This window comes from Dasypus novemcinctus, chromosome 3 (assembly GCF_030445035.2).
Source record: "Dasypus novemcinctus isolate mDasNov1 chromosome 3, mDasNov1.1.hap2, whole genome shotgun sequence".
Taxonomy (NCBI): Eukaryota; Metazoa; Chordata; class Mammalia; order Cingulata; family Dasypodidae; genus Dasypus; species Dasypus novemcinctus.
In genome coordinates this window covers 85,962,018-85,970,927 of record NC_080675.1, presented here as the reverse complement: position 1 = coordinate 85,970,927, position 8,910 = coordinate 85,962,018, and the positions used below count along the sequence as shown (strand labels likewise).

The 8,910-nt window shown below is 33.6% G+C and overlaps 1 pseudogene; it reads left to right on the top strand.

Annotated features, from left to right (window-relative positions):
• The first annotated feature begins 7,616 nt into the window (after positions 1-7,616).
• Positions 7,617-7,698, top strand: LOC111759048 (small nucleolar RNA U3; annotated as a pseudogene).
• Positions 7,699-8,910: the final 1,212 nt, after the last annotated feature.

Sequence of the window (8,910 nt, the reverse complement as noted above, 5' to 3'; positions counted from 1 at the left end):
TCAAAACCTATGGCATAGTCTTGAAAGAAATCCTTAGCATATTAAAAGCTGAAACGATTATTCATTGCAAGCAATAAATGAAACATTTGCTATTTTATTAAAATATTCTTATAATAATTGAAACCCAAGGCAGGGTTTATTTCAGCTAACTTGGGAAACAAGTAAATATTTAAGTTATTTAGCATTCCACAATTAAGATCTAACTTTAAATGAGATGCAACTAGTTTTCTGTCTGTAAACTAAACTATCTTCCACATTGTGTGGTCAGAACTTTATTTTCTTTTGCTCTTGGATGGGGCCATTTGTTTTTGAGGGTTTTTCTTTTTTTCCCTGCATTTAATTTGCTCAAAAAAATGTCAAGCTCAACTGTTCCAATACCTGCACAGTCAAGACTTTCTTCTATTTTATAATGTATGTCTGCTTATTAAAGTCTTTAAGACATCCTAGACTTAGGCAAACAGTGTCCAAATGTACCATATTTAGCTTCTATCTCAAAATCTCCCGAGCTGTCAATTTAGGTGTTAAAGAGACCATTTGTAAAGCTTGGCTGGGAATTGCCATTATTGACTGGAATGTGTGTTTATCATTACATTCAATGATGAAAGTGGAACATGTAGCATATGAATAAATGTCAGCAGATGTTTCTTTTAAATGGCCTGATTTCAACCTCCTGTTGTTTGTCTTGAATACAAATATTAAAAAAGGGAAAAAAGGCAGAATTTTTTCTGACATAAGTGCAAGGGTAGTTAGATTTTTTGAAAAACAACAAAAATAATGGCTAGAATATCAGACTGAGGGAGTAAAGTAGAATTAAGAGTTAGTTTGCTGTGCTTGGCAATTCTTATGGGCTTGTAAATGGGTCTAGAAAGGGGGGGGGTTCATTATGTAGTTATAACAAAATTTAATTACAGGGATTTTTGTATTTAACAGCTGTTAGTAAATATTTTTTTTTTAAACACTGAATTTTGTTACTGCATCAGTGGTGTTTAACTTGGGTAATGGTCTTGAAAAGTCTTTATTTCTTATTTGGTGACTTCAAATGGAAATATTCAGTGGCAAATGGACACTGTTTTCTTCTAAACTCTTACTTTGAAAGATAGACATTGAACACATAAAGCTATTTTACATATTATAGAGTGAAAACTGCAATTTTCATGAAAATAAACCCAGTGTTATACAAATGAAATAGGCATGTTCTAGATCAGGGGTTCTTAACCATTTTTTTGTTCCACAGACTCCTTTGCCAGTCAGGTGAAAACCCTGGACCCCTTACTACAACCACACTACATTGTCTATTATTTAATAAATATATCACATCCACACCAACACATCCCCACAAGAATAATGTTTTCTTGAATTTAAATTCAAGCTCACTGACCCCTGTTCTAGATGGAAAGACAGACTCATCATTTTGTTCACTATTAAAGCAATTCTTGCGATTGCAATAGATTTAGTGGAATGCCTGGTGTGTTTGCGGGCTGTAAATATTTGGTGATATTGGAAGAGGTATAAAATGACTAGAGACAAATTTTGGGTGGGTTTTAAGAGCAGGAAATATTACTTCTAAAATTAGGCACTCATATTAACATAAATTTCCAACATGATTAGTCTAAAATACTCCAGAGAACATTTTCAAATATAATATATCTTATAATAAAATTGTTCAGAATTTGTCACCATTTCCACTTTATTTAAATGATAATAATTTGTACTTCAGATTGTAAGGAGCACTACAGGCTAATGCTTATGTCTATCAAAAACATAGAACTTCCAAAGCCACTGAAGTTATGAGCAAAGTATATTCCAAGCTTCAAAAAGGGCAATGACTCAGGCCGGCTTTTTATCTCTGGCTTTTATTTTAGTAGCAGGATTGTTTGTAGCCACTGTTAGTTGTGGGCACAGATATTGCATACACAATGAGCCATTTTCTCTTAATTTTTAAAGTGTAAATGCCTAATTGCTTGTGCAATTAAAGGAAGCACAAATTTTCTGCCTGTAAAATAGAAGGCTAGGGTTGAATGTAAATTAAAACCATTAATTTCCTGACTTGTATATCAATAAATTTTATGTTTTTCCTATACATGATATTTCTGCAGTATTGATCAAAAAGCTACCCTCAAAAATGGGATATGCTATCCCATAATGTTTAATTACCTCCAAGTGGAGAACATTCTGACACTCATGCTAATCAAAATGTCAAGTTTAGTATTTAACCATCAGGACTTTAATAAAAAAGGAGTATTTGTTTTACTCAGATTTTCTGGTGGGATAATGCAGTATTTATTTTGATGATCCTTCTGAAATTCAATATTGACCCTAAATCTGCTTTTCTATTAGTTGGTACATACACACTTATCATCCCTGTAGGTCAGAAAAAGCAAAAACTACCCCTACGTGCCTGTCACTTAGACTGAATACAGGCTCTAGCCATTACTCCATTCCCACCAGCTACTTTCAAAACCCAACTCCCGCCTTTCATCACCATGCACACTTTGCACATTCCTTCAGTTCAGCACTTCACATAACCTCTTTTCAATCTCAAATACATAGTTCCCTTTCTAAAGAAACACCACTGGAGTCAGGTCACAGTCACCTTCTTTTACATTCTTCTCAAAAACTTTTTTTTTCTTTTTACACTGTCCTTCTTTGTTTCTTCCTAATCTGATCAAACACACATACCCCCATGCTCAGATGCCTGCCCCCCTGATTCCAGGGCTCATTCATCTATAAAAGACATAGAAATATGAAATGTCTATTAATTAACTATGCTTGACTTAACTATGCTGAACTATGATCCAAATTACACTCTAAGGCTCTAGTGTGATGAAAAGGAATTATTAACTAGCTGAAGAGTTCTTCGGATGATTAGATAATGAAAGGACCTGGGAAAGGCTGGGATTTAGTTATACCTTATCTGCAGTGTGAGGAAACAGAACCCCGAGAGGGCAAAGGGCCTCTACTCGGTGTTTGGCAGAGAAAGGTCAGTCATTCTGCCCTTACCCATGTGTCAGAAAATGAATTTACTTTCCATCTTGTTCAAAACATTATGGACCAAGGCATTCAACACCTAACCTTTCAGAGCCCCTGCTCACTGTCCCAAGAGAACCAAGCCCAGGCACCAAACTGGGAGAGGCACAAAAGTGGGAGAGGCACAGCTGTCATTTCCACGCATTGTATTACAATTGGAAGGCACCAAATAGACATTTACTAAGATTGAACTAAATTAATATTGACTGATGAAAACTTACATTTACTCCACAATGGGAGAAAGAACGTCTGTTGTAATGTGGGAAATAGTAATAAACTTTTTGTAATAATACACCTCATATTTCAAGTTTAGGTCAAAAGAAATGCGTCTTATAGCATGACAGACTGTCTGCACTCTCTCTCATTGAGCTGTTTTTAACCGTCAACCACAATTAATGTCATTTGTGACTCTAAATAAAAGAAAAAGGCTAAAATGATATCTTCCTTAAGGAAATAGATTCAATAGAAAATTTGAAGTCTGAGGGTCATTTATTCCCTTACATTAAGAAAGATAATTGGTAAAGATATGAAAGACTGCCATGTTCTTCAAGTTGGAAAGGAAATAGAGCTTTTTTAGCTTTCTCACTGAAGCTGGAAGGGTCCAGCATCTTCCAAAATGAGTTTTAAGAAATACTAATTTGTAGGGCACTGAATTAGATGAAAAGAAAATTTCATTTTCCAGGAATGCAGAGTCTCTGTCAATGTCATTTTGTGACTTTACAGGATTGGAGAGCAGAACATAATACCTGGCAGTTCCCAATTATATTTGACCACGTTTTCTTAGAGTATCTCATTATAGCAGTGTTCTGAGAAAAAAACTGCATCTGATCTAGTTTAAGATTCTGATACTACAATTGGTTAACAAAAAGTTAATGTAACTACAAGCAAGACACACACAGCTAGTTAGTGATGAACTAGGAAAGAACAAAGGACTCTGGACACTTTCCCATGGTAACCTCAGTGCCCACTGGGCTTCTCAGACTCACACTTTTTATTGAGTGTTTCAATTCTTCTCTGAACTTGATGGACTGTGAGGACTAGGTTGTACTTTCTAACAGTTTAGGGTTCAGGTCTCAAGTCAAATAGCAAAAAAAATGTAGGGAACTTTGAGAGGAGAGGAGTTTAAGGTACTGTTATATCAGAGAAGAGTCTATCAAAGTAAATGTTATTCCTCATAGCATGGTTAAGGAACATTAAACAATGACTTGCTCCAAAAGCTGTCCTAACCCAGAGCACTAGCAAGTCTCATCATATGGGGAGGGCTTTTTTTTTTGGGGGGGGGGGCGTGGCAGTTGGAGACTACAAATGGGAAAAGAGCCAAAATTTATTAGTACCTTCTATGTATAAGGCACCAGCCTCAGCTCTTTATGAATTACTTCATTTATCACCCCAACCATTTTGGAAAGTTGGTAGCATCATCCATATTTTCCCGAAGAAAATAGAGGCATTATTTCTAGGAAGCATTAGTAAAGTGTATCTCTTTGTCTCAGGGTTAATATCCTGAGGTTACTGGTTAGGTCAGAAAAGAGAAACCTAAATAATGGGTACCAAAGGATCAAATGAACTCTTTATATGGAGTTTATTGTAATTACTGAAACCAGAGAGCAGTAAGAGCCTTTTAATCCTTCAGATATTATCATTGATATTAAAGATAGGGTTTTGATAGCTAGAGATACTCAATTTTAAGTAATAATGGAATGGATGCTGAGAGTAGCCCCAAGTCTCAGGATTGGTTGAAATAGATACTGAGTTAAGACTGAGATTAGAAAGAGAATTCTTGATGTCTGAATATGTGCTTTAATACAGCCATCAGATCCAGTTATTCTTAAGAGATCCTCAGTCCACTTCGTCTGTGGGCTTTTTTGAGTTTTGGTTCTTTGTCACGGATCTAAACAACCAAATTGGGCACCAAGAGTTTCTGTGAGAAGTATTTTCCAGAGGTTTCTTTTTTCTCTCAGTAAATCAACCTTTTGGCCTTCAAACATTCTTAAAACCACTATGCTTTCTATATTGTTTCATGTGTTTGTGAAAGTTATCAAAAACAGAAATTATTTATGCTTAAGGATCTGTCAAAGTCATTATTCATAAAAGAAGAGAAGAAAAATTGTTTTAGTCAGGCAGGTACAATATTTAATTAGAAAACCATTTAAATTCTCATTTTAACAGAATTTAGAAACAAACCTTTCATATGTATAACACTACAAAACCATTCTGTTTTATTTTTCAGTTGTTTTAATGGACTATAAAATATAGTCTGTATCTAATAATTTAAATACTGTAAAATCAAATGTCATCAAATGTACTAAAAATTTACTTGTCCAAGAGTTATCTGAATCATTGTCTTTATATACTAACGTTGTCATGGTTAAGTCACAGTCTATCAAATATAGGAACAGAATGAAACAACATGGGATGAGCCAGATATGATCAGATAACTTTTAATGTATGCAATTGTGAATCTCATATTAATGAGGGAATCCACGTCAGAAATTAGTAACAGGAGGTATCTTACAGATGGATGGTGATAAAAAATTCCAATTTAAAATGAAAGTAGCAGCAATGCAAATTAGTGCAAAGTGTAACTTTTGTTCACAAAAAAATAAGGTCAACTTGCACAGATTTAGAATTAAGTGTGTTAATTTCAGACATTATCGGCAGTTTCTTCAAGAACCTCCATCATTCATCTTTTGAAAGAATCTATTAAAATTATCTAAAACATGTGTAATATGCTAATTGATGATTTTCAAATCCCTCCACCTTGGTCCGTACACATCCATACTCTTTCAAATGTTTCCAAAGAGAAGCTCCAAAATAAAAGCCAGTTTTTAAAAAGAAAGCGTTTATAAAATCAAGCTCAATGCCTAAAGAGCTGAAATATTCTGTGTGAATAGCAGCCCTGGACAGAAGATTTTCAGTGAGGAAATGAGGGTTTCAAAGCATTTGGGGCCAAAGAAAAAGAGTATTTTCTCCCAAACATTTCCAGCATAGAAATATGTGCTGAGGAAACTGGAATTTTCAAAACTGAAAAAAAAAAGAAAACATTTTGGCTGATAAGATGCTCCTGAATAAAATATTATCTGAAACAAATGTTTAATTCAGAAAACACCTGCCAATGTAGATGTGCCCTTCAATAAATATGGCGTCTCCATCCTCACTTAACATGTTTCTTAAGCAAGGAAATGTTGGCATTAAATTTAAACATAAGTGCAGTATAAAATAGGCATATAGCTATGTCTTGTGGACATGGTGCTACAGCAGTTAGACCAGGGATATTCAACATTTTATGAAGTCACAATTTCATATTAGCACAATTTAGAGACCAAAATTAAGTAGTCAAGTGTTTAATGTTATATAAAAGAGAATAGTGATACAACCGCAGTGATGCTCATCTGTTGCTGATAATTTTGTAAAAGGGGAAGCTCAAAAATAAGGCGCATGATAATATTAGTAAAGTGTGAGGATAAAGGCCATGAATGATATAATATTTTTCTCCTTTCTTTTTTGTGGTTTGTTTTCTGGATCATGTAAAAACATCTTCAAAACAGGTTTTATTATATAAATGGCAACACTTGTACTATTTGTTTTCCGATGAATACTTTGAATGCTCCTTAGACAAGTGTATCTTTAGAAAATGGAGACAATAAAATAATTTAGAAATCTGAATGAAAATGGATTCATTCTTTCATGGACTTACAAATAGTATCCCTCCTAAAATTTATAATAGAAAATAAAATCTGTAATTTCAGAAAAATAAAACTTCCAATCTTTATTTTACTTCAAACTATGAAACCTAGCAGACATTCATGCAATCTTAATTTGAAGGATAATGTAAAAAATTCTGAAACTGGAATATTGCAATTGTCAAAATAAAACCAGATGCTATCTTGGTTGAAAGAAAAGTTTAAAAGCACAAGAATATTTTAATTACCATGTCAATTGTTATACCAAATTCCCAAAGTTTGAATTGGTTTGTGAGAAAATAAAAACTTTAGAAAATTTTCAAATCTATGTTTATAGTCAAAAGTTATAGCATAGAGACTCAAGCAAAAGCGTAAAGAAAAAAAAAATCAATGTTTTTCCTTTGAAAGTAAACATAACACTTAAGATTATTGTTAACATAAAGATCAATATATTATTTCAATGAAATATTATTTTAATGATGATTTAAATGGAAGATTTATTTGATGAAGTATTTTGATTGAGGTGTTTTTAAAGCATTCCTCTTGAAACATATACTCCTTGAGTATTTGTTTTATAAAAATGTTTTCCTCAGTGTATCTCTGAGCAAATAATATATTTGGCCATTATAGAGATAGAATTTATGCAAAAGAAGGGTAAATTTGTAGTATCTTCAAAAAGATAAAATTGTACTTTTGAAAACCAGATACATATGTTCCATTTATCTTATTAATATATCTGTTAATTAGATCAACTATTTGATAATGTAGGTCTTAAAAAGATAAAATAAAGGTCAGGTAAGATTACATGGAAAATGGGAAGGAGGCGAAAACATGGAATTAAACCTCCCTGTGAATGCAGATACTTAGACATAAAGGAAAGGCCAGTCATTATTCTGAAGGGGTACCTAGAAGACTATACTTTCAGGGATCATTTCTATAGTTGGTTACTAGAGAAGGTTCTCTGAAAGGATACCTAGGATGAGCCTTTGGGACATACAGTGATGGATGGATATAATAGCTAAAATAGGTGCTGAACATAGTAGTTCCAAAAATATTTCATCTAACATAGTTTTCCTAATGGTTGGCTCTTAGGTAAGGGATTTCAGGGTTCATCTTTCTTGTGAAATGTTTTAAATTCAGCATGCATAATGTTTATATCAACTCTTTAACTCGCTATTGAAAGTCAGAATTCTAAAAACTCATTCTAACCATAATCATAGTTCATTATGCTACTGAGTGGGTTTCTTGAACATGACCCAAGAAATTCTATTTATTGAGTCACTAATTTAAAACAGTTTATAAGCTTGGACCCTAAAGACCAAGTATACTATTGTGATGCCCTGAAGAATTCCTTTCATCCTATTTTGCTATTACTTAATAACTAAAGTAACACATACCAAAATTTTGGCTTATTAATCTTGCAAAAAACACTGTGCTTCTAAAGTATGTAATATACACATTTGATACAGAACGTAACGTATTCAGATGCACAGTATGTATATTTAAGAAGGGATATTCAAAAATTTATACTGTGCAGCTCTTTGTAACACAAGACAACAGAGTTTTGAATGATTTATTTGAAAGAAAATTTACACATAAAATATCAACAAATATTGTCTAATCAAATAATTCCTAAAGGAAAAAATACATAGCAAGGTACTTCTACTGCCGGTTGTCATGGAACAACTTATAGGACACCAAGGACAATTAAAGCTGTACAACATACAAATGACATAACTTTGAAAGCATTGAAAAATTGCTGATATAGCCAAGAAATTGAGGACAAAGCTTCTGGAGAAAAGGTAGCTTAGCAAGTAAATCTGATGTTTCAATGCTTTTCTACACTTCAGGTCATGTGTTAATTCTTAACTTAGGGGCAAGATGATGAAAAGGCAGGTAGAGGTCAACTGTTAACAGGCAAAAAAAGCTTTTAGGCAATCAAAGAGGCTTAGAAGGGAAAAACTGGAGATTTGTGATACCAAGGCAGGCAGGAATTTGAGGGGCCTAGAACCCAAAGAGAAGGAAGATTCTAAATTAGTATCAGCTCTTTCCTCTAGGAAGTTACCAATCAAGCCATACAGAGCAGTAAACTTAGAAATCAAGCAGCAAGCAGGGCAGAGCATTGATAGTTTCATGGTCCTGTAAAAACTCTAATTTGGGAATCCTGGATAGCTACATGCTTGGAAAAAGATGAAAAAGAGGA